Below are 23,852 nucleotides of genomic sequence, written 5' to 3'. Positions count from 1 at the left end.
GGCATAACAAAAGACCATTCTTTTGGAAGCCCCAGTGGCAAGAGCAGAACATTAGGGAAAACAAAGACTAGGGAAGGGGAATAATAGTAATATGTTTTATGAAGCACTATGAGAGTTCCTGTTAGCACTGGAGAACAGCACAGATAGACCTGGATTTCTGTTTTCACCCCAGATGAGAAAGCCTATTACATTGTGATGCCAACTTCTTTGCACCACACACATTGACATCTGGTGGGAACATGGGAGAGGGCCTTCTCGGTGGCTGCCCCATGGCTCTGGAACTCCCTTCCCAAGGAGGTGAGAGTGGCACCCTCCTTGACTTGTTTTCACAGGCATGTAAGAACTTTCTTGTTCCGGCAGGCCTTTGGGGATAGCTAGTCTGGACCTGTGAGAATAGGACGGAGGGATACTATATTTCTTGTTGTCTTTTAACATTTTGATATTTTATACAATTTTAAAATTATCGATGATTTAATTATATGTTTAACTTTTGTATACTTCTATTTATAGGTTTTAATTGTATGGATTTTAATGTTGTAAAGCCACCTTGTGTCCCAGTATTGGGAAAAAGGTGGGATATAAATAAATATTATCATCATCATCATGGCGGCCTCCAAGAAGCAGCGTGTCCAATCTTGAGGAAGTTGAGGCTAAACTGTCCTGGAGGTGCAATGCCTGAACATGTACGAAGTTCAACCCAATCACCAATGTATGCAACAACACCCCCTGGCAGTAATGACAAACCTTTTGGAAAGGGCTGTTATGGATCTGAGAAGGGGAATGGCTTTGTGTACTGGTGGGCCTCTCATTTTAAAGCCCCCCCCCCGCAAAAAAGAAAAAAAATACTGATAGGCAGGCACCACGGGTTGATTCTTTCCTGAACACTCTTCCAGACTATTCTGCTGCTCAGGAAGATGCTGTGCCCTATTCCCAAGGTCTCCTCCTTTCAGCCCAGCTCTAGGAAACATACCATTTTTAAAAGGAAGGTTCTTTGGATTTTCTTGCCCAAAGCCCAGAAAACACAGACCTAGGGGTGGACGAAAGTCACTTACCTGTCCTCGAAGGACGTTTGCGGTGGGGGGGAGGTGCTTCGCTGCTCCCCCCACGAAGTTCCGGCCGGGGGGGAGGCTTCCCGCCTCGGCCTGGCCGAAATTCAGGCCGGGGAGGAGGCTTCCCGCCTCGCCCGGCTGCGAACACGAAAGTTAAAAAAAAAACAAAAAACGCCCCCTGATAGGCTACGTGACGATTCACGTAGCCTATCATGGCTAGATCTGCAAAGTCAGCCGTGATAGACTACGTCAATCATCACGTAGCCTATCACAGGTGACTTAAAAAAAAAAAAAAAGCGCGTACACTAATGGCGGCCCCCATACGGAGCCGCCATTCCCGTTCCTTATTTAGTCGCTGTAGTCTACGTAAATGTTTACGTAGACTACAGCGAAAATAAGGGCAACGCAAATAGCGTTGCCCTTATTTTCGCCGTAGTCTACGTAAACATTTACGTAGACTACAGAGACCAAATAAGGAACGGGATGGCGGCTCCCTATGGGGGCCGCCATTATCCGTACACACTTTTTTTTTTTTTTTAAGTCACCCGTGATAGGCTACGTGACGATTGACGTAGCCTATCACGGCTGACTTTGCAAATCTAGCCGTGATAGGCTACGTGAATCGTCACGTAGCCTATCAGGGGGCGTTTTTTTTTTTCCTTTTATTGGAATGGCGGCAGCGGCAGCCGGTCGAAAGACCGGCTGCCGCTCCCGCCCCGCTCGAACACCCGCCGAACCGCCGGCCGGACCCGCCGCCGGGAGGGACATTCGGCGAAGGTAAGTCCCGTCCCGGGGGGGGTGCGGGGGGTGGGGGGGGTTCAGAGGATTTCTCCCCGATACTTGTTCGGGGGGCTGAACACGTTGGCGCTAGGCCCCCCGAAGTTTCGGGGAGAAATTCTCCGCCAACCCTACACAGACCTTAACCAAAGGCCGATCTACACTTATGGTTTTTTTCACTTCCAATGAGGTTTCCCCACCCGTCTTTCACACTACGCAGTACCCGCCTCGAATTGGAACCGGAATTTCCTGCTTCCATGCTACCGCTTTCAATACCCTGATATCCTGGTATTTCCCCTTAATGTGCTCTGATTTTCTGCCTCCACTACCATATCTGGTCATAGTCCCCTCCCCTGCCTGTCCATATATGGCGGTGTTTGTATTTCCTTCCTGTCCAATCACAGCTCTCGACAGCCTCATGTCATCTTCCTGATCTAATAGCGTCCTCAGCACTCAATGTTTCCTCAGCAACAAGCAAAGGGCTGGATGTGCGCACACTTGTCTTATCTTGGAAGCTAAGCAGGGTCGGCCCTGGTCAGTAGTTGGATGGGCGACCGCCTGGGAATCAGGCTTACTGCATTGAGCAGGGAGTTGTTCTATCCCTTCAAATGAGACTTCAGTTTTACCCCCTTCTATCCCCCACTTCACCTTTAAAAAAAAAAAAAATAAGGCATTATCTTCGAAGAATCATGGCTTCTCCACATTTTTTTTTCTAATTCAGGCATGATCTTCAAAGATTTGAAAATTTGTAGATTTGAAGCTTCAAATCTTCGAATTTTCATATGTTCGAATCTTTGATTTTTCTTATCTCCGAATTTTCAAATTTTGAATTTTTGAATTTCGGTCAGACAAGTGCCTGCACATCCAGCCCTTTGCTTGTTGCTGAGGAAACACTGAGTGCTGAGGAAGGTATGCAATCAGTAGCTGGAAGACAACATGGGGCCTTCAAGAGCTGTGAGCATGGTGGGCATGGAATCAGCAGAAACAGGAAGAGTTTCTGATCCTCCAATGAGGGCCTCCATCTTTAAGAGCAGGAAAACAGCACAGCGCTCGAGTGTGAACCGAGCTCGCACATTTGATGAAGCACCGCAATGGGGAAAATGGGTGAGTGTGGATAATCACGTTTTAATGCGAGAGTGTTTAACCCGACAGGACACCGAATTAATTGTGATGGCAGGTGCAATGAAGATCGGCCCCATATCTTGTGAATATCCTAAGAACACAGGGGGTAGTGTAGCAACTGTACAACCCTGCATGAGGGGAAGGTGTGGGAGAGAATTTCCCTTTCCAAGCAATGCAGCCAAAAGTACAACTATATTAAAGATGTGATGGTGTGCAAGTATGGTCAGAGGAAGGTCCTACAGCTCTCAGTATGCCCCAGCTAGCCACGGTGGCTGGGGTACACTGGGAATTGTAGGACTCTTTTCTGGTTAGACATGCATGCAAGTGAGTCCTAAAAAGTGTTTTTGAGGAAAGGAGGGGATACAGTCCTGGCATGAGTACAGGGCTAGTGTGAAATGCATCATCAGGTCACTTAGGTTCCCACAGCTCTTTTTAAAAATAGGCTCTAGGAAAACTGATGTGCTTTAAACAATGGCTATATATGACAGGTAGAAATTTAGCAGGAGTACTTTCAACCCTGCCACTGGATGGAGGTGCCATGATTGGGGAAAGCCTAACTTACTGAGCATCATCTGCTTGTGAAGCAGCTTAAGGCAAAGGAGCCCTGCCAGGGGGAGATAACTTGGCAACTCTATTGACAGCAGAACGTAAGCTCTAAAGAGAGAGGGGGCACCTTGTGTTGGAGAATGTATGGAGCTGGGGAAGTTGGAACAACCCACCTCTACTCTTCAGATAGGTAAATGTGGGAGAATGAAGCCACTGTTACATGGTGGTATTGTAGCAGCCATATCGGGGATCAGACTAAGTAGCCTCATGCAGTCTCATGCTTCATGTTCTTGCTGAGCTCTTTCTCCCTTGAATATATTGTTGTAAGCTGACAAGACACAGGAATTCCTTATCTTGTCAAAGGTCATACAATTGTATATCTTGTTCTCTGCTGTTCTCTTCTGTTCTCTCCTTATCATGGCTACCCTATAACCCAGTTCTTGTATTATAAACAATAGTGCTAAGAGAAAAAATGTTGAGGATTGCAACCCCATGCGGGAGGGAGAGGAGGAGCCATTTCATATATGTCACAATGTCTATAAAACCAATGTGCTAATGTAAATCGGGGCTTCTGGCTCTTTGGAAACGATTCCAGCCTTAAGCCCGCGTGTTAAATAAAGAATCTCTTTTTCCTTCACTCCGTGGTCTCTCTGACTCTGGGTTCTGCAACATAAATGGTGCCGTGACTCGGATGTGGCAGGCTCTGAGCCAGACAGGTGGCAGTTGCCTGCTCTTGATCGCCGCACCAGGAGGACGAGCTCGGCGCATGCCTCCCTTTCTTGGCGCCACCGACCTTTTTGTCGAGTGAATGGGAGAAAGCCTGCACCGGGATCGCCCAAACGGTAGTGAGCAGCAAGAGAACCTTGGGAAGCGGAGGAAGGAACTTGAGCCCTGCCTGTATCGCAGCTGCAATTGAGTTGAAACCCACATTGGAAGCCTTCAGGAGAAAGGCAAGTATATGGGAAAAAGAGGGCCCCGCCTTTAGGGAGAAAGGCCACTGGGCAGAAAAAAAGAGGGCCCCGCCTTATGAAGAAGGTCAGTGTTGGTGGTATACGTATACAAAAGAACCTACTCCTTGCGGGTAGAAGGGGGGCCTGATCACCCCCCCGAGTGGGCGCCAGTACCTAGCACGCCAGTACTCAGTAGGAAGCTGAGGAAGCTGGGGAAGCCGTTTTCCGCTCTGGTAAAAAGTGGGAAAAGTGGGTGGCAGGGACATATGGATGTAGTGGAGAGATTGATGATTGTGTGAGTGGCTACTGCGGTTTCTGAAGCATACCGTTGACCGTCCGGGTGCCCAGGCCAGTAGCAAAGTGCGTGATGTGAAAAATCCTCTTGTGTCGGCCAGTGAGACCCCTTACTCACTGACCAATTCCCATTCCCTAATTGTGTCTGTCTTCAATTTAGGAGGGAGGCTATGGGTGGTGGGGGAAGCAAACCTTGCACCCCCTTGAGATGTATGTCAAACAAAGAAGGAAAAAGGTTTTTTTAAAAAGATTCAGAATAGAGAGAGAAAACAGCAAAAAGCTCAAGGTCGAGCTGAGAGGAAAAAAAAACAAGATCTGAGGCTGTTAATTAGAAAAATGTTGCAGGACAGTCTGGCTTTTAACAAAGCGTGGGAGCGTGAGAGTGTAAGGCCGAAGAAGTAGCTGTTAGCCTAGCGCGCCGAAAGAGGGGGGGCAGGAAAATTGCCCACAACGTTCTGAGTTGTGCAACATCATCACCTCGCTTAATTGAGATGAAATCCCTAAGAAATGGAAACTGAAAATGAAGACCCAGAAGATGAAGGCAAAATAGAAAATAAAGGTGAAGAATCAGCCCCCAGAGCACAGGCTAGACCCCTCTTCGAGTGAAAAGTGTGCCATAAGACTGTCCCAAAGCAGAATGAAGCGGAAAGACCATGTTGAAGATCTCTGTCAAGGTAACCGTGTTTAGCTTTGAACTGTGTTAGAATTGCATAGAGCCTGTAGCTACTGACCATCGGCTATATGATTTCTGAAGAGCGTAACCATTAAGCTTTTGCCGTGGGATTCCCTGCAATGAAGAAATCTCACTGATTTGAGTGTCCAGTGTTACACTGCCAAAGTGTGTGTGCTAAAGAGACCGAGAAACCAGAGAGCATGTTCCTGGCCAAGCCAAAATCACGCTACTGCCATGCTCCTGGAAGCTGCAATAAACTGTGTAAGCCGGGAGACCCAACCTGATTGAGAAGAAAAGAAGATATTGGAGCAACTGTCTTGAAAAACAATGAGATCTGTGTAGCTGGCTGGCTGACGCTGTCAGTGATGTTACAACTTTAAATTAAGACTGTTTTCCTGTTTGAGACCCCAGCGAAGAAAGCTAACCCGAGTTATTTGTTGCCCGTGCCAAAGCAAGAATTTGGTGGCCCTGTACCTCATCGTGTCCTGTTTTGAGCTTGGGATTTACAAATACAAACAAACTGAGAAGCTTGCCTTTGAAGTCCTGCAAATCACCCCACCGCCTCCCCGAAGATTAATGGCTGCCTGAAAAATGCAAGTATAAGGCGATGCCCATCACCCCCCAGCGTCCTGAGTTTCGGCACTCAGTGTTTCAGTGCTTTCGTGTACCAGGTTAGAAAAGAAAAAAAAAGAGTAAGTTTTTAAAATGTCTGTGAGAGAACCTGACAGAAGTAAAATAAAATTTACAAAGGAGTTGCCCAGGTTAAAGTGTCATGGCTAGAGAGCTGAGCTGTGCCGCTCTGTTTAAACAGAAGCCTTGCTAAAAAGTTAAAGGCCCTTGTCTGTCAGAAGGGGTGTAGGGCCACACTTTCCCTTTTTAAACTGATGCAAAAGTAGAGAGCCTTTGCTGGAAACATCGCATCTTCATTGCCCAGAGCCTTCTCTGTTTGCCTCCATCATCATCTGGGCTTTTTAGAGACACTCTGCACATGAACTAAAATTTTAAATTGTCACAAACTTGCCATAGACAGTGCTATGAAGCTTTTGATAAACTTGAACTCTCATCGCTGTGGACCATGTGTCTGTGTTTGTAGTCAGCTCAGTGTACAGCAGGCTAAGTTTGATCTGTGACTTTTAGATTTCCTTTTGCCAGAATTCATGCAGCATAGAGTTGCCAATGCAAAAATGGTGACCTAGAACTCTGTGTGTGTGGGTATGCCCGTCCCTTGATTTTAATGAGCCCTGAGCTTTCAGCCAGAAGAGCAGTATAATTGCTGGATCTGCTCCATCATGCCTTACCATGCAAAAAGTGTTTTCCATTCATTGTGTTAAATTGCAGAAAAAGTTTGTTGTGTATATTTTATGATTTCTTAAATATCATAAAATATATGTGATATTTGCAGATTAGTGTTAGTTGCAACTCCAAATAATACTAAGTGTGGTTCCCAATAGATGACAAGAAAAGAAAGACAAAAGCAAGTAGAAAAGAAGGAATAGAGAAAGTAGCAGACAGATAGAGAAGAGAAGAAAAAAAAAAGAAGAAAGAAAAGGCAAGAGGCAAAGAAAAAACATTTGTAAAAAAAGAAGCGTGGCCATAGTTGCCCCCATGGTAAATTAAAAGCAGCTGATTGTGCCTGGAGCTTATTACCTGGGGTAAAGTAGCCACAATAATGTAATAGTTATTTAAGATGAAAAAAATGTAACTAGAAGGAGAAGAAGAGCCTATCCCAAATGTGTGTCATTGAGACTAGTGTAAGGCAGAAAAGTTTAAGTAAGTTTAACTTAAAAAAGACAAATAAAGAGACAAGGCTGGTGCATAGAGCAGAAAGTTTTATATAAAAAGTTTGAAACATGATCTGCAATACAGGCAGATCAGCAAAGAAAAAGAAAGCAAAAGAAAGAAAAAATTTGTCTTCCCATAAAAAGGTAAAAGGTAAAGGTGTCCCCAACCAGTCGTGTCCGACTCTAGGGTGCGGTGCTCATCCCCGTTTCTAAGCCGAAGAGCCAGCGCTGTCTGAAGACGCTTCCGTGGTCATGTGGCCGGCATGACTGAACACCGAGGTGCACGGAACGCTGTTACCTTTCCCGCCGAGGCGGTACCTATTTATCTACTTGCAATTTCTTGCTTTTGAACTGCTAGGTTGGCAGAAGCTGGGACTGAAGACGGGAGCTCACTCCATCACGCAGCACTCGGGTCTCAAACTGCTGACCTGCCAACCTTCCAGTCTGCAGTTCAGCGTCTTAACCACTAAGCCACCGCAGCCCCTATGTCTTCCCATACTAATAAATAAAAAGTGTTATCAAGCACTTTGGGAAGCGAAGTTGTTTACAGGAAGCTGTGCCTGAGAACCAAACACTTCTAGCCTATGCTGAAAATGCTTGCTAGTGTTATGGGTAACATGTATAGTATAAAAACCCATTTAGTGCAATAGCTCGTGGTTCAGAGAAGCTGTCTGATCCAGCCATTAAGTACGCCTGTGTGCTGTAAGTTACCCAATAAAGTCTCCTTGTAAATAAATCTCCCCCTCGCTGGAATCCCAAAACACAAGTGCGGCTAAAGCGCCTCACCCAGTATCAAACCCTGCTGTTAGAAGCCATGAAAGCAGGTATGAAGAAGTCAGTTAATATGACCAAAGTGTCTAAAGTGCTGCAAGGTGCCACCGAGGCCCCAGAGCGTACTTGGAGCATCTTTCAAATGCCTATCGCCAGTACACCCCCCTCGACCCAGAGGCCCAAGAAGACGTAAACGAAAAAAGAAAAGAAGAAGACCCGGCAGAGGCAGAAGATTCTTAAAAAAAAGAACCAGTGTGCCCAGTGTGGACAAGATGGACATTAGTGGCATGAATGCCCAAATAAAATAAATCAAATACACAAAGAAAAAAAACAAAGGGGCCAGAATGGGCGAAGAGAGAGACAGCTTGAGAGGGGCCGTGACATTGACTGTGAGGGGCAGTGACATTGACTTCATGATTGACACTGGAGTGGCATCAAAAGCAAGCAAACGTTAGCCTTAAACAAGAAGTTCAAACACTGAGCAAAGTTCTTCAAGCCCAGCGTCGCTTTGTCTTAGAAAATAAGCCATTCCCATCACAGAAGTTCATCCTTTCCAACCAAGAGTTAAAGTATGAGTTAAAGAGGGAAAAATAACCCTTTGACTCCCAGATGAAGAGGACTGAAAACTGTCATACTTTCCACCCCCGCAGCTATGAAAGCAGCTAGAATTAAACCCTGGATACATTGGACACGAGTCAAGAGAGCGAAAGGGGGAAAGTAGACCATAAACAGAAATCCTAAAAATCCTTTAAAAATCATTCTGAAAAAGCAGTAAGAAGACTCAGGCTAGACCTTACTGTGGACACACCGGGAAACTGTCCCCCTGCGTACGGTCAGACCTGCAACTGGAGAATTGAAGAAGGGGACTAGACCCTACTGCAGCTTGCCAGGTGAATAGCTGCCCAGCGTACGGTCAGATCCCAAAGAAGATCAAACATGCGTGTTGTAGTGTTAGTAGTGTTGCATTGTGTTTCCTTAATAAGGTGCAAAAAGGGGGGTCTGCCCCTGGAAAAAGAAGTTTGTCCCAGTGATTTGCTGATAATTACTGGCTTCACCTGGCTAACATCACGAGAGTAAAACATTTTTGTTTGCCAAGAGGTATACCTGCAAACAGGCTTATTAGCTCTTGCCTAATACCTGTCTGTAGACATCCTGAGAAAATTCAAAAAGATACCATGTTAAAAGTTTATGGTGTAAGTTTAACTTATTCCCAAAATGCTAATTGGGGCGTAGTTGCAAAGATCCTACCCCCTACAGAGTTCACTCTACGCACCCCCATCATTGCTGAAACAAATGCTACGTGTGCACAAATGCTTAATTGTCAAAATTTTCCAGAAAATACAAAGCTATCCCTGGCCCCCTTCCACTGTAATAAAATTCAAAACATATCTTTTAATGATGCCCACATACTTTTGCCTCATGGATGGTTTTAGACATGTAATTCCCGCACTTGGTCATTCATTCCTGCCAACTTGTCTGATAACCACCCATGTTGCCTCAGCCGCCAATTGAACTGGTGCCAATTCTTCCCCTGTAGCCCGAGAAAATCCGTCAACGGCAGCCTCGAGCACTCCAACTAACTAAAAATTGTAATAGTCATGTGCAGTGATATTCTGACTCAGAAAAATTGGCCTTAGCAATGTCACTAGTTGGGGTTCCAGGTTTAGCCTTGGCTAATGGTCTAAAGAACAACTGGTTAGCTTGCAGCTTAGCCAAAAGCATAAATGCCACCTCACAAGCATTGTCATTGTTAAATAAAAAGCTGCGTGATCTAAGAGGTGCAGTTCTAGAAAATAGAGCTAGTATAGATTACCTCTTCCTTCTTCATCATTTAAGTTGTGAGACACACCAAAAGCTCTGTTGTTTTAACTTAACTGATAATGGCAATGCTGTAGATAAACAAATCAACAAGCTGCACAATATAGTAGCTTACAAAACAATAAGACAAAACTATTAGCTAAATTAGTTAACCCCTTGGCTTCCAGATCTTAGCTAGCTTAAAAGCATTGTTCATCCTAATTCTACCAGTATTGTTCATAAAAGTTCTGTTATGTCTCTGCGTTCCTTGTCTTATGCGCTGTTTAACCAATCTGTTTTATGTCTCAGCTAGTAAAACTGCTGCCCTCTATGCTCTAATAGCCCAACAAGAGGCTAAGTAATATGTATGTCACAAAAAGCTTTGTATAGTTATCAGAAATGCTATAATTGTAATGAAATTATGCATTTAAGGGGGGAATGTAGCAGCCATATCGGGGATCAGACTAAGTAGCCTCATGCAGTCTCATGCTTCATGTTCTTGCTGAGCTCTTTCTCCCTTGAATATATTGTTGTAAGCTGACAAGACACAGGAATTCCTTATCTTGTCAAAGGTCATACTATTGTATATCTTGTTCTCTGCTGTTCTCTTCTGTTCTCTCCTTATCATGGCTACCCTATAACCCAGTTCTTGTATTATAAACAATAGTGCTAAGAGAAAAAATGTTGAGGATTGCAACCCCATGCGGGAGGGAGAGGAGGAGCCATTTCATATATGTCACAATGTCTATAAAACCAATGTGCTAATGTAAATCGGGGCTTCTGGCTCTTTGGAAACGATTCCAGCCTTAAGCCCGCGCGTTAAATAAAGAATCTCTTTTTCCTTCACTCCGTGGTCTCTCTGACTCTGGGTTCTGCAACAGTATGAGACTAACACTCTGTGCATGCTCCAGGGAATCCTCCTCCTCTGTTTTAAAATATTAATCCTACTTTAAGGCATAGTTCTGGCATGATAAACAGGTTACAGCAGCCTCCCACAACCTGATCTCAGATCTGGACTAAGAGCCAGTGTGGAGTTGTGACTAGAGTGTTGGACTGGGACTTGCAAGGTCTGGGTTCAAGAGCCCAATCAGCTATGATGCTCACTGGGGGACTTGGGGACAGTTTCTAACTCTCAGCCTAACCTACCATGCAGGGTGGTTGTGAGGATTAGGAGAGGAGGAGAAGCATGTATGCTGCCTTGGGTTCTTTGCAAGAGGAAAAATGGTAGAATATAAATGTATTAATAATATGGTTTAAGTGACGAACTTGGTCCAGAACAAACTTGACTTAAGTGATGCTTAAAAAATGGTCTGTGTATGTGCACAGAAGCCCCTCCTCCCGATTTTATCCTCACAACAACCCTGCAACGTAGGTTAGGCTGAGAGTCAGTGACTGGCCCAAAGTCACCCAGTTAACTTCATGGCCTAGTGGGGACTAGAACCCAGATCTCCTGAATCCCAGTCCAACACTCTAATCACTACATTACATAGAATCATAGGACAGTAGGATTGGAAGGGGCCTACAAGACCATTGAGTCCAACCCCCTGCTCAAGGCAGGAATCCAAGTCAGAGCATCCCCGACAGATGGCTGTCCAGCCTTGTCTTGAAGGCCTCCAGTGTGGGAGAGCCCACAACTGCCCTCGGTAATTGGTTCTATTGTTGCATTGCTCTAACAGTCAGGTAGTTTTTCCTGATGTTCAGCCAGAATCTGGCTTCCTGTCACTTGAGCCCATTATTCCGTGTCCTGCACTCTGGGATGATCGAGAAGAGATCCTGGCGTTCCTCTCTGGGACAACCTTTGAAGGACTTGAAGAGTGCTGCCATGGCCACCATCCTCGCCACCTTCTCCACCACTGTCCTCACCACTGCCGACTTCCTGGAGGCTGCCATTTTAAAAATGGCAGCTCCGTGCAGTAAGAGTCACCGTGCACGTGCAGGCCTCAGCAGTTGGTGGCAGCGAGGATGGCAGTGGAGAAGGAGGTGGTGGTGAGGGCGGCAGCGGCACTGAGGACGATGGAGGTGGCTCAGGTGAGGAACTGGCGGTGCTGGGGGGGCTGGGCCAGGGGGGCAAAGCTTCAAAGCACACTGAGTGCTTCGGAGAGCCCCCAATCCGCTCTGGGTCACTTTGTGTCCCCCCCCCACTTTGCCTCGCAAGGAGTACAAAGTGACCTGAAGCAGCCCGCCTCGACCCGGGGTTCTGGCCTCAGGCCAAAGCAGCGCACAGCCTTACTTCCTTGTAACTTTTTTCATTTGAAGTGTGTAATGACTTGGTGGTTCACAGTTAGCTTTTCTGCATTGTGCTGCCCCCTCCCCACGACTGTTACATGACTGTAGCAGCTCAGTAACAAGCAAAAAATCCCCATCCCTGCACCTTCACATTAGGGAAATGCTGCACCTATTACATTGGTCCCTGCTGTGCAACAGCTGCAAAAGGCAAATATTAAATGGTCTGGGGTTCAAATCAAACACCACTTGAATTCTCTCCTGATTAAATCCCACTTATTCTGCCAGGGATTGGGGGGGGGATGTAAATCATCTACAATCATTCCAATGACTAAGCAACAGTTAGGGTTGTGATGACACTATAGTGGTGGGGTAATGTCACTCTGCACATGCTCAAAGACACCCCTTCCACTTTATTTCACATAATATTCCATTGTCAGAATCAGAAAATCAGGAGTTCAATCAGTGCACATGGTTCCTCAGAAGCACGACACGCTGAGCTGAAGATCGCTAGTGTGGAAAAGTCCCGTCCCAAGATAGACCGGCAGTTTTGGAGGCCCTCCTGAGCTCTCCCTATTTTTGTGTGCTTTGTTATGTTAAAAAACAACAACAACATGTACAAGCAGACATTCTTTAATGGTTTTTTAAAAAAACTTTCTGTTACGAAGGGGGTGGGGTCAGTGTGGTGAGGGAAAAGCAATGGCAAAAACAGTTTAAATGAAAACATTATTAAAAAAAAAGAAAGGAAAAGAAGACAGCCATGACTGCTATCCACAGCTAAAAATCTAAGGGTGCAAACCTATGGCTGCTAGTCAGTGGCTAGACGACCATAGGATTGTTCAGTTCCCGGAGAACTGACCTGCACCTAGGGGTGGTGGAGAAATCTGCGACGGACTCCAATGAGGCCAGATTCTTTGGAATCCGACCCCCCAGAGTCCGTGGCGGAATGGACTAACCCCCCCCAATCCCCCCCAGGACGGAACCTACCTGGCGGCAGCTGGTCCGGTTCGCTGTCTTCATCTGCTGCCGGGGTGTGGAACAAAATGGCATCCGGCGTAGCAGACACCATTTGTGTCCATGCCATTGGCCATGATTGGCTACGTAAATATTTACGTAGCCTATCACGGCCAATGGCAGGGACACAAATGGCGTCCCCTACACCGGACGCCATTTGTGTCCTACACTGGCCATCGCCGGAAGTCTGGCAGCAGCCAGAGCCGGCCAGTGGTTCCACGGACTCCCTGCAGAGCAGAGCTGGCTGGGGAGGATTCTGGGGGGAGGGATGGATCGCCTGCCCCCCAGTGGATGCCCCGGAACGGAACCAGGTAAGTGATCCACCCACCCCTACCTGCACCCCCTCCCCCACTGCCTCGTAGGCAGCACGGATCAGCCCCACTTTCTGCTCTCAGAAGAACAGGATGAAGTGGGGAAAACGGGGCGTTCCCAGGGGTGGGTGATGTGGGGGAGGTCAGAAGTGCTGGTACAACACTTCCTATGTATCATCTGGCTGACCCTTCCCATGCTCTGAGGTCCTGCAGTTAGACAGCCAAAATCGGCTGTCTAGCTGCAAAAGCAGAGCGGTGGGAGCACGGAGGAGATCTGCTCCTTACCACTCCTCCCACCCTGCACTGGATAGGCTGTTGCCCCCAGGGTCGGAGGTGACCATCGATCCCAATAGGATTGCTCCCTAAGTCTCTCACGTGTGAAAGACATCCATCAGAATTTCTCAAAACCAACTTAGAATGTAAAGAAAGACACACACACACACACACATACACACACACACTTACATCTTAGGAAGGCTTATTTTGAACATTCCCATCCTGGCATTGAGAAGGTAGCCCACAGTGGACTCTGGTTAGGGATGTACAAAAGTCACTTACCTGGTCTCGCAGCATGCTTCGCGGTGGGGGGGAGGTGCTTCACTTCTCCCCCCAAAGTTCAGGCTGGGGGGGGGAGGCTTCCCGCTTCGCCCGGCCGAAATTCAGGCCGGGGGGGAGGCTTCCCGCCTCGCCCGGCCGAAATTCAGGCCGGGGAGAAGCGCCCCGTCTCCCCGGCCGCGAACTTCAAAAGAAAAAAAAAAGCCCCGTGATAGGCTACGTAACGATTTACGTAGCCTATCACGGCTAGATCTGCAAAGTCAGCCATGATAGGCTACGTTAATCGTCACGTAGCCTATCACGGGTGACTTTAAAAAAAAAAGCGCGTACGCTAATGGCGGCCCACATAGGGAGCTGCCATTCACGTTCCTTATTTGGTCCCTGTAGTCTACATAAAGATTTACGTAGACTACGGCAAAAATAAGGGCAACACTATTTATTATTATATAGGGGGCAGGGGGGCGGGGGAGAATTTCTCCCCGAACTGTAGGAGGACCGAATGCATTGGCACTCGGCCCCCCGAAGTTTCGGGGAGAAATTCTCCCCCATCCCTAGTCCTGGCTTGCCTCTTAGAGAGTGTGTACGCAAATGGCAGCCCCCATAGGGAGCGGCCATTCGCGTTCCTTATTTGGTCCCTGTAGTCTACGTAAAGATTTACGTAGACTACGGTGAAAATAAGGGCAACGCTTAATTTAATCCCTTAAATAAGGGATTACCACCAGCTCGACCCCACCCCAGACTGGAGTCCGCAGACCACCACACTTGCCCGATTCAGGGTGCGCCAAGTTGGGAAAGTGTGGCAGGCCCTGCTGTTCTGCCTAGCTGCTTTTCTGCACAAAATAGCAGCTTAGCCTTTTCCATAAAGGGCAATTTTATGTAAATGGCAGCTGTAAAAAGGCCCATTTATGCAATATTACAGGTGAGCAGCCGGCAGGGATATGGCAAGCAGCGTGTGGTGTGGATGAGGGGAAGTTCGCCCATCCCTATACATCAGTGCCACTATATTCATCAGCATTGTTACACAGGTCCCTGGGTTCAAGTGCTGGTAAGAGAGGGCTTAGAAGGAAGCCATAGAATGGAATGGGGGTGGAACTTTGGTATACAAGCAGGCCTATCTTTCCTTGAGGTAGGGGTGGACGAAAGTCCCTTGCCTTTCGCCGAAGCTTGTTCGCGGTGGGGGGGAGGCACTTCGCTGCTCCCCCCGCGAAGTTCAGGCTGGGGGGGAGGCTTCCCGCCTCGCCCGGCCGTGAACTCGAAAGTTAAAAAAAAAAAACAACACCCCCGTGATAGGCTACGTGATGATTAACGTAGCCTATCACAGATAGATCTGCAAAGTCAGCCATGATAGGCTACGTTAATCATCACGTAGCCTATCATGGGTGACTTAAAAAAAAAAAAAAAGCGTGTACGCTAATGGCGGCCCCCATAGGGAGCCGCCATTCGCATTCCTTATTTGGTCGCTGTAGTCTACATAAATCTTTACGTAGACTATGGCGAAAAGAAGGGCAACGCTATGCGCTGTCTTAAGGTCCAGTGACATCTAAGAACATCAGAAGAGCCATGCTGGATCAGACACATGGGCCATCTAGTCTAGCATTCTGTTCACACAGTGGCCAACCAGCTGCCCATGGGAAACCCATAAGCAGGACACGAGTGCAACAGCACTTCCTCCCATGTTCCCCAGCAACTGGTGTATACAGGCATTTCTGAGAGGGAGTCTGGGATTCGCATTAACCCATGCCCACCTCACACCAGCCCTGGCCACGTCTCCCATATGCATGTTCTGAACTCCCATCCTATGAATCCTATGCAGAAAACATAATCTGACTGGCTGGTACAGCATTCAACCATAAGTTGCATGTTCTCCAATTGTTGCATCTTCTCCCAGAGTTTCAGGGTCAGGGGGATCTGTGGTTCAGATGATGCAAAGAGTTCAGCAAGACTCTGTAGTGCAACAGAGAGAGCTGGAGAGGGAAAAAAGGGGCTTAGAGTGCCCCTTTTTAAATACAATGCTCCCGGCTCTTCTTTCAGCCTTTCCACCCACCTTCATTGTGCAGAAGAGTAATCGTGACCTTCCATAGAAGGTTGTTGCAAGGGCTCCTGATATGATGCTTCAAAATGAGGTTCTGACTTTGCTCTAGTGGGTGAGAGAGTGAAACCAGAGCTGACTTAAGGGTGCAATCCAATTGGAATAGGTGGCTGCCTCAGAACTCAGAGGTGACCGCCTATCCAATGCAAGGCAGAAGAAGCATGGAGGGGATTGTTCCCTCCATGCTTCAGCCACCCTGCATTTGCAGCTAAACAGCCGATTTCGGCTGTCTAGCTGTGGGAAGGCAGAGTGGGGGAAGCAGCTGCTGGATGACACAGCATGTGTTGTACCGGCATTGACACCGCCCTGGAATGCCCCCTGGAACTCCCCGTTGCTGACGCTCCATGTTCCTCTTCTAGGGATGTAAGAAATTGGCCTTACTTGGCTCCGCTGGGTTCCGCTGCGGTGGGGAGGTGCTCCGTCCCTCTCCGCGGAATCCTGGCAGGCCGGCTGTGCTCCGTGGGGATTCCGCGGAGCCGCCAGCCGGCTCCGCAAGCTGCCGGACATTGCCGGACATCCGGCCACTGGCTAGCACAGACGCAAATGGTGGCGGCCATAGTCGCCGCCGTTTACGTCCCTGTAGTCAGCTGTGATAGGCTATGTAAATCTTTACGTAGCCTATCACGTCTGACTTAAAAAAAAAACCACGCACGTATGCAAATGGCGGCGGCTATGGCCGCTGCCATTCGCGTTCCTTATTTTGGCCCGTCTTAGTCTACGTAAATATTTACGTAGACTAAGACGGCGAAAATAAAGGGAACGCAAAGAGCATAGCAGATGCTATTTGCGTTCCCCCTTAGTTTCGCTGTCTTAGTCTACGTAAATATTTACGTAGACTAAGATGGGCCAAAATAAGGAATGCAAATGGCGGCGGCCGTAGCCGCCGCCATTTGCGTATGCGCATTTTTTTTAAAGTCAGACGTGATAGGCTACGTAAAGATTTACGTAGCCTATCACGTCGTTGTTGTGTGTTTTTTTTAACCTAGCCATGATACGCTACGTAAATCTTTACGTAGCCTATCATGTGTTTTTTTTAAAAAAAACACTGGAAATGGTGGTGGCGGCAGCCAGTCGGAAGCCCGGCCGCCCCCGTCCAGAAGATCTGTTCCAGGTAAGTCTCGTCCTGGGGGGGGATCCGTGGGGGGCGGGGGGGGCAGGCCATTCTTCCACGGAGTACGGGAGGCCGAATGCACTGGCATTCAGCCTCACCAAGATCCGTGGCGGAATTCTCTGCCATCCCTATCCTCTTCCATGCACGGAGCACAGGGCCATTCTGAGCTGCCTGCAAGGCAGCGCGGGAGGGGGGAAGGTCAGTTCTATGGGAACCAACCTCAAAGTGTGGGTTCCAAGGTCGGTTCCTGGAAACCGACATATCCTATGGCCATCTAGCTGCTGACTAGCGGCCATAGGATTGGTCCCTCCAGCTATTTAAAAGTTCAATGTGCTTTAAAATATATTTTAAAACTAGGGATGTACGAAACACTTACCTGGTTTCGTCTAGGGACATCCGTGTGGGGGGAGGCGCTCCGTCCCTCCCCCCTAAATCCTCAATGGCAGGGAGGTGATCCGTTCCTCCTCCCCGGAATCTTGCCCAGCTGGCTCCACTCCGCGGCCAGGCCGTGGAGCCGCCGGCCAGGCCAACCTGCAGCGGGGCCTCCGGCCGCTGCTGGGCTGGTGCAGACGCAAATGGCGTCCTGAATAGGGGATGCCATTTGCATCCCTATGGTAGCCTGTGATAGGCTATGTAAATATTTACGTAGCCTATCACGGCTAAAGTAGGGATGCAAATGGCGTCCCCTATGCCATTTGCGTTCCCGTTTTAGCTGTCATAGGCTACGTAAATATTTATGTAGCCTATCACGGCTTAAATGGGAATGCAAATGGCATCCCCTACGCCATTTACGTTTCTGCTTTAGCTGTCATAGGCTACGTAAATATTTACGTAGCCTATGACGGATAAAACGGGAACGCAAATGGCATAGGGGACGCCATTTGCATCCCTGCTTTAGCCGTGATAGGCTACGTAAATATTTACGTAGCCTATCACGGGCTACCATAGGGATGCAAATGCATCCGCAGCAGCCTGGCAACAGTCAGAGCCGCCGCCAGAGCCGAAGCCGCAGCCACAGCCGCAGCCAGGTAGGCTCCATTTCGTGGGGCTTTCGTGGGGTGGTGGGGCAGGTTGCTCCGTTCTGCCATGGATTTTGGGGGGCTGAATTCACTGGAATTTGCCCCCCCACTGGGATCCGTGGCACAATTCTCTAACGTTCCTGTTTAAAACTTAAGCAGGAAAACAGTGAATACCCTTTTAACTTGTTAAACAAATGAAGACATGCCACACAGGAAATCTTAAGATAGGAACGATTTATAGAGAAAAGTGCCTGCAAAAGAATGTCACATATATAAGTAAAATGTGAAACATGATTACAGAGAAAATACATCTGTGCCCATGAACCACACAGGTTATGTGATAAGACTATACTATGCAAAGTAAACTACAGTTTCACCCCTGTTAAGGCCTATTAGAAAACAATATTAGGAAAATTGCACCAGGGTATCAAATGGAATAGCAATGACATATAAAAGTAACAGTAGGCCCAGCTAGCAGCAGTTTGAATTGTTACTTAGCTCCACTTAAACTTCCACCAGCCCAGACTAGTTAAATGCGATGTTTAAAGTGTTCACCTATATAGCAGCAAAGCCTAAATGTTTAGAGATAAGAAAGAGCAGGGAAATTCAAGGAAATTTATAGCTACCTATTCCAAGCAGAGATCTGAATTATAGGGATGTATGGACTGTGTAAAATCTTCTCTGTCTGTGTTTTGTGGATTGTCAGGTGCCTTTCGTTCCATCATCCGCCCACAGACAGATGCGAATATATTTGTTTTCATCATGCAGAAAAATATGGAAATAATTACTTAAATATTTACATAGGTATTTATGTAAGTATTTACATAATTTATCCCGGTACATAACGTTTAGTGTATTGTCCCCTATTCCATTCTATGTTTCCTTAGCAGAAACTTATGTATTTTTCTACGGATTTATATGCGTACATTTCGGGACAGTAAAAAAATCATCCGAAAGTCCATGGACTCTGCAGGGCCTGAGGGGGTCGCTTCACAGTGGATTCCGCAGGTTCTTAGAAACCTGAGCTCATTTTAATCCATCTCGAATTACAGGATGGCTGAAAGATCTCTCTCAGCATCCAGGGTGTAGGACTCAGCGAAGTCCAAATAGGAAAATTAATCCAGGTAGGACATAGAGGGAATGTTTTTAAAATGGAAAAGGGTAGTGAAGTCTTCGCCTCACCAGTGAGTAAAATAAAATAGTAGAGGAAAAATGAATCATGCTGCTCAGGAGATGGGCATCTAACATAACCCCAAATAGCTTGTTCACAAATTATGGCCAGCTGCAGCCTTAAAAACTGAAGAAGAGACACAGCTGAAGTAAGAAACTCTTTCTCTCTCAAAAAGAAGGTATGCATGCAAACTATGGCCTCAAGGGCCCCCAAATTAGCAAAAAAACCTTTGCTATGTAAAACAGAAAAAACAAAACAAAACAAAACCCAACTACAAAACAACAAGAGAGCCTTGTTTAGCCTTGAGAAGAGAAGACTGAGGGGAGATGTGACAGTGCTCTTCAAGTACTTGGAAGGATGTCACAGAGTGGAAGGCCAGGATCTCTTCTTGAGCATCCCAGAGTGCAGGGCACGGAATAATGGGCTCAAATGACAGGAAGCCAGATTCCGGCTGAACATCAGGGGAAACTTCCTGACTGTCAGAGCAATACGACAATGGAACCCATTCCCTAGGGAGGCGGTGGGCTCTCCCACCCTGGAGGCATTCAAGACGAGGCTGGACAGCCATCTGTCAGGGATGCTCTGACGTGGATTCCTGCATTGAGCAGGGGGTTGGATTCAATGGCCTTGTGATTGGATGGCAGAGAATTTCTCCCCGAAACTTCGGGGGGCCGAGCGCCAACGTGTTCGGTCCCCCGAACAAGTTTCGGGGAGAAATCCTCCACCCCCCCGCCCCCCCCCCCCCGGGACGGGACTTACCTTCCCTGAATGTCCCTCCCGGCGGCGGGTCCGGCTGGCGGTTCGTCCGGTGTTTGAGCGGGGCGGGAGCGGCAGCCAGTCTTTCGACCGGCTGCCGCCCCCGCCATTGCAATCAAAGAAAAAAAAAAAACTGTCCCCTGATAGGCTACGTGACGATTCACGTAGCCTATCACGGCTAGATTTGCAAAGTCAGCCGTGATAGGCTACGTGAATCGTCACGTAGCCTATCACAGGTGACTTTAAAAAAAAAAAAAAAAAGCGCGTACGCGAATGGCGGCCCCCATAGGGAGCCGCCATTCCCATTCCTTATTTGGTCGCTGTAGTCTACGTCAATCTTTACGTAGACTACGGCGAAAATAAGGGCAACGCTATTTGCGTTGCCCTTATTTTCGCCGTAGTCTACGTAAACATTGACGTAGACTACAGCAACTAAATAAGGAACGCGAATGGCGGCTCCCTATGGGGGCCGCCATTCGCGTACGCGCTTTTTTTTTTTAAAGTCACCCGTGATAGGCTACGTGACGATTCACGTAGCCTATCACGGCTGACTTTGCAGATCTAGCCGTGATAGGCTACGTGAATCGTCACGTAGCCTATCAGGGGACGTTTTTTTTTTTTACTTTCGTGTTCGCGGCCGGGCGAGGCGGGAAGCCTCCTCCCCGGCCTGAATTTCGGCCGGGCGAGGCGGGAAGCCTCCCCCCCCGGCCTGAATTTCGGCCGGGCGAGGCGGGAAGCCTCCCCCCCTGGCCTGAACTTCGCGGGGGGAGCAGCGAAGCGCTCCCCCCACCGCAAAAAAGCTGCGAGAAAAGGTAAGTGACTTTCGTTCACCCCTACTTGTGAGCCCCTTCTAACCCTGCTATTCTATGATTCTATTATTCTAAACCAAAGTCCTTCCCCCAGTGTTCAGTCACTTTTTGATTCACTGACAACCGTAAATCTTCTGCCTTCTGATTGGCCTTTTTCTTTCTTTGCAGTTGCCAACTAGAAATTTGGTTCTGGATTGGTGAAAGAAATATTGGGTGGGCAGAAACCTGGGAAAACAGTCTTTTTTTTCATTGTTTTAGGCACCTAATGTTACCTTGGCCTTATCAAGGTATACCAGAACATTCTGGACTCATGTAGCTGCTAGCTGTGAAGAGTAACAAACATTGTAACTTCTCATACTGGGCCACTGTTTCACAACTTGACCACAGCTTTCTCAGCTTCACTGTCTGCATCTTAGACTCCAGGCAGCAAAACTTTCTGCCCTCAAGGAAAGTTAGGCCTGCTTGTGAACTTTCTGCCCTCAAGGTAGGGATGGCGGAGAATTTCTCCCCGAAACTTCGGGGGCTGAGCGCCAACATGTTCGGCCCCCCGAACAAGTTTCGGGGAGAAATCCTCCGCACACACCCCGCCCCCGCCCCCCCCGGGACGGGACTTACCTTCGCCGAATGTCCCTCCCGGCGGCGGGTCCGGCCGGCGGTTCGGCAGCTGTTCGTGCGGGGCGGGAGCGGCAGCCGGTCTTTCGACCGGCTGCCGCCGCCGCCATTCCAACAAAAGAAAAAAAAAACACCCCCGTGATAGGGTACGTGACGATTAACGTAGCCTATCATGGCTAGATTTGCAAAGTCAGCCGTGATAGGCTGCGTCAATCGTCATGTAGCCTATCACGGGTGACTTAAAAAAAAAAAAAAAAGCGCGTACGGATAATGGCGGCCCCCATAGGGAGCCGACATTCCCGTTCCTTATTTGGTCGCTGTAGTCTACGTAAAGATTTACGTAGACTACAGTGACCAAATAAGGAACGCGAATGGCGGCTCCCTATGGGGGCCGCCATTAGCGTACGTCCTTTTTTTTTTTTTGTAAGTCACCCGTGATAGGCTACGTGACGATTAACGTAGCCTATCATGGCTGACTTTGCAGATCTAGCCGTGATAGGCTACGTAAATCGTTACGTAGCCTATCACGGGGGCGTTTTTTTTTTTTTTAACTTTCGAGTTCGCGGCCGGGCGAGGCGGGAAGCCTCCCCCCCGGCCTGAATTTTGGCCGGGGCGAGGTGGGAAGCCTCCCCCCCAGCCTGAATTTTGGCCGGGGCGAGGCGGGAAGCCTCCCCCCCAGCCTGAATTTTGGCCGGGGCGAGGCGGGAAGCCTCCCCCCCGGCCTGAACTTCACGGGGCGAGCAGCGAAGCGCCTCCCCCCCACCGCGAACAAGCTTCGGCAAAAAGCAAGGGACTTTCGTCCACCCCTACCTCAAGGAAAGATAGGCCTGCTTGTATACCAAAGTTCCACCCCCATTCCATTCTATGGCTTCCTTCTAAGCCCTCTCTTACCAGCACTTGAACCCAGGGACCTGTGTAACAATGCTGATGAATATAGTGGCACTGATGTATAGGGATGGGCGAACTTCCCCTCATCCACACCACACGCTGCTTGCCATATCCCTGCCGGCTGCTCACCTGTAATATTGCATAAATGGGCCTTTTTACAGCTGCCATTTACATAAAATTGCCCTTTATGGAAAAGGCTAAGCTGCTATTTTGTGCAGAAAAGCAGCTAGGCAGAACAGCAGGGCCTGCCACACTTTCCCAACTTGGCGCACCCTGAATCGGGCAAGTGTGGTGGTCTGCGGACTCCAGTCTGGGGTGGGGTCGAGCTGGTGGTAATCCACCAAGCTGGATCCCCCAGAGGACTCCGCCACCATCCTTACTGATGTACATGAGGGTTTAAAGAGAATATGAGGACAAGTCCCTACCCCAATGGGCTGTGATTTTTTATTCCTCTGCATAGTGTTCTTATCTGATGCCATTATGTGGAGTTGTGTTCCTCTACTCTCAATTTTTAAACTGATCTCATCTTCCCAATTCTATAGTTGTGTTTGATTTGCTGCATTTTTTATAATTGTGATTATTTCAATATGTTCTCATTTTTATCTCATCAGCCGCCCAGGGGACATCTGTTGTAGAGTGACCTATGGACTGTATGGAAAAAAATATAGGAAGACACATGGGAATAATGCAGGTGAAGTTCCTTGGGAAGTACAGGTTGATTTACATTGGCAGGGTGTGTTTAAAATTTTAAAAACAGTTTTAAGAACATATATGTATGAAATAAGACCTAAACAGGAAAGAACATGAACTCCTGTCATTGCTGCTATGATGGACCGGATATGCTACATGACAGTTATACAAAAATACTGGATTTCCCAGTTGTTTGCTATGGGCAGTAATCACTATTGCACAAGCATAGCTGGGGGAAAAAAAGGTTCAAAATGAACTAGGAAGCCCCTCATCACTCTACTCTTACCTCTATGTCCAAAGGTCAATCAAAACTATGACTTCACTCATTGGCTAAACACACTGAAAGGTGGTATTACGCTAATTTACCACAAAATTACTGGACAGAATTGTGCCTGAATATTTGTATGTATTTTGGGGTGCATTTATTCACACACACACACACACACACACACACACTTTGAATGCATTTTTCCAGATGTATATATTTTTGTGTGCACTTTCACATGCACGAGCATTTTTCTCCATTGAATTTTTCATGCACATTTTAAAAAAATGTGTGCATTTTTGTTTGCTTTGTGCATGTGCATCTGTGTGTGCACATATATCTGTGAACTGCATTGCAAGCTTTGGAAATCTACAGCTTTGGGTGGGGGGGGACTGCATTCTGGTTCCTGTTTTGGTTTTATTTGGAAAGTGTGAATTTTCTGGGTTTGCACTGGAATGCAAACTGTAATATATATTTTTCTCATCTCCTCCTAGATGAACCCCCAAGGGAGTGGCTGCATGGGTATTTACTGGAGGGCATGCTCTGATCCCCCCCACCTTTCTTCTTAGGCTTTATTCC

At 47.7% G+C, this 23,852-nt stretch overlaps 1 long non-coding RNA gene across 1 annotated transcript in view; it reads left to right on the top strand.

The window, feature by feature from the left end:
- Positions 1-4,532: 4,532 nt before the first annotated feature.
- LOC146360314 (uncharacterized) overlaps positions 4,533-23,852 on the top strand; it is a 34,632-nt gene continuing 15,312 nt past the window's right edge. Inside the window, exons 1-2 of the long non-coding RNA XR_014786998.1 lie at positions 4,533-4,677; positions 22,930-23,009. This is a non-coding gene — a long non-coding RNA (uncharacterized LOC146360314). The remainder of the gene's footprint in view (positions 4,678-22,929; positions 23,010-23,852) is intronic.

The sequence above is a fragment of the Heloderma suspectum genome, chromosome 1 (assembly GCF_057233095.1).
Source record: "Heloderma suspectum isolate Gila_16-S chromosome 1, 16-S_ref, whole genome shotgun sequence".
Taxonomy (NCBI): Eukaryota; Metazoa; Chordata; class Lepidosauria; order Squamata; family Helodermatidae; genus Heloderma; species Heloderma suspectum.
Note: the sequence above shows the minus strand (reverse complement) of the source record. Positions and strands in the feature narration are given on the sequence as shown.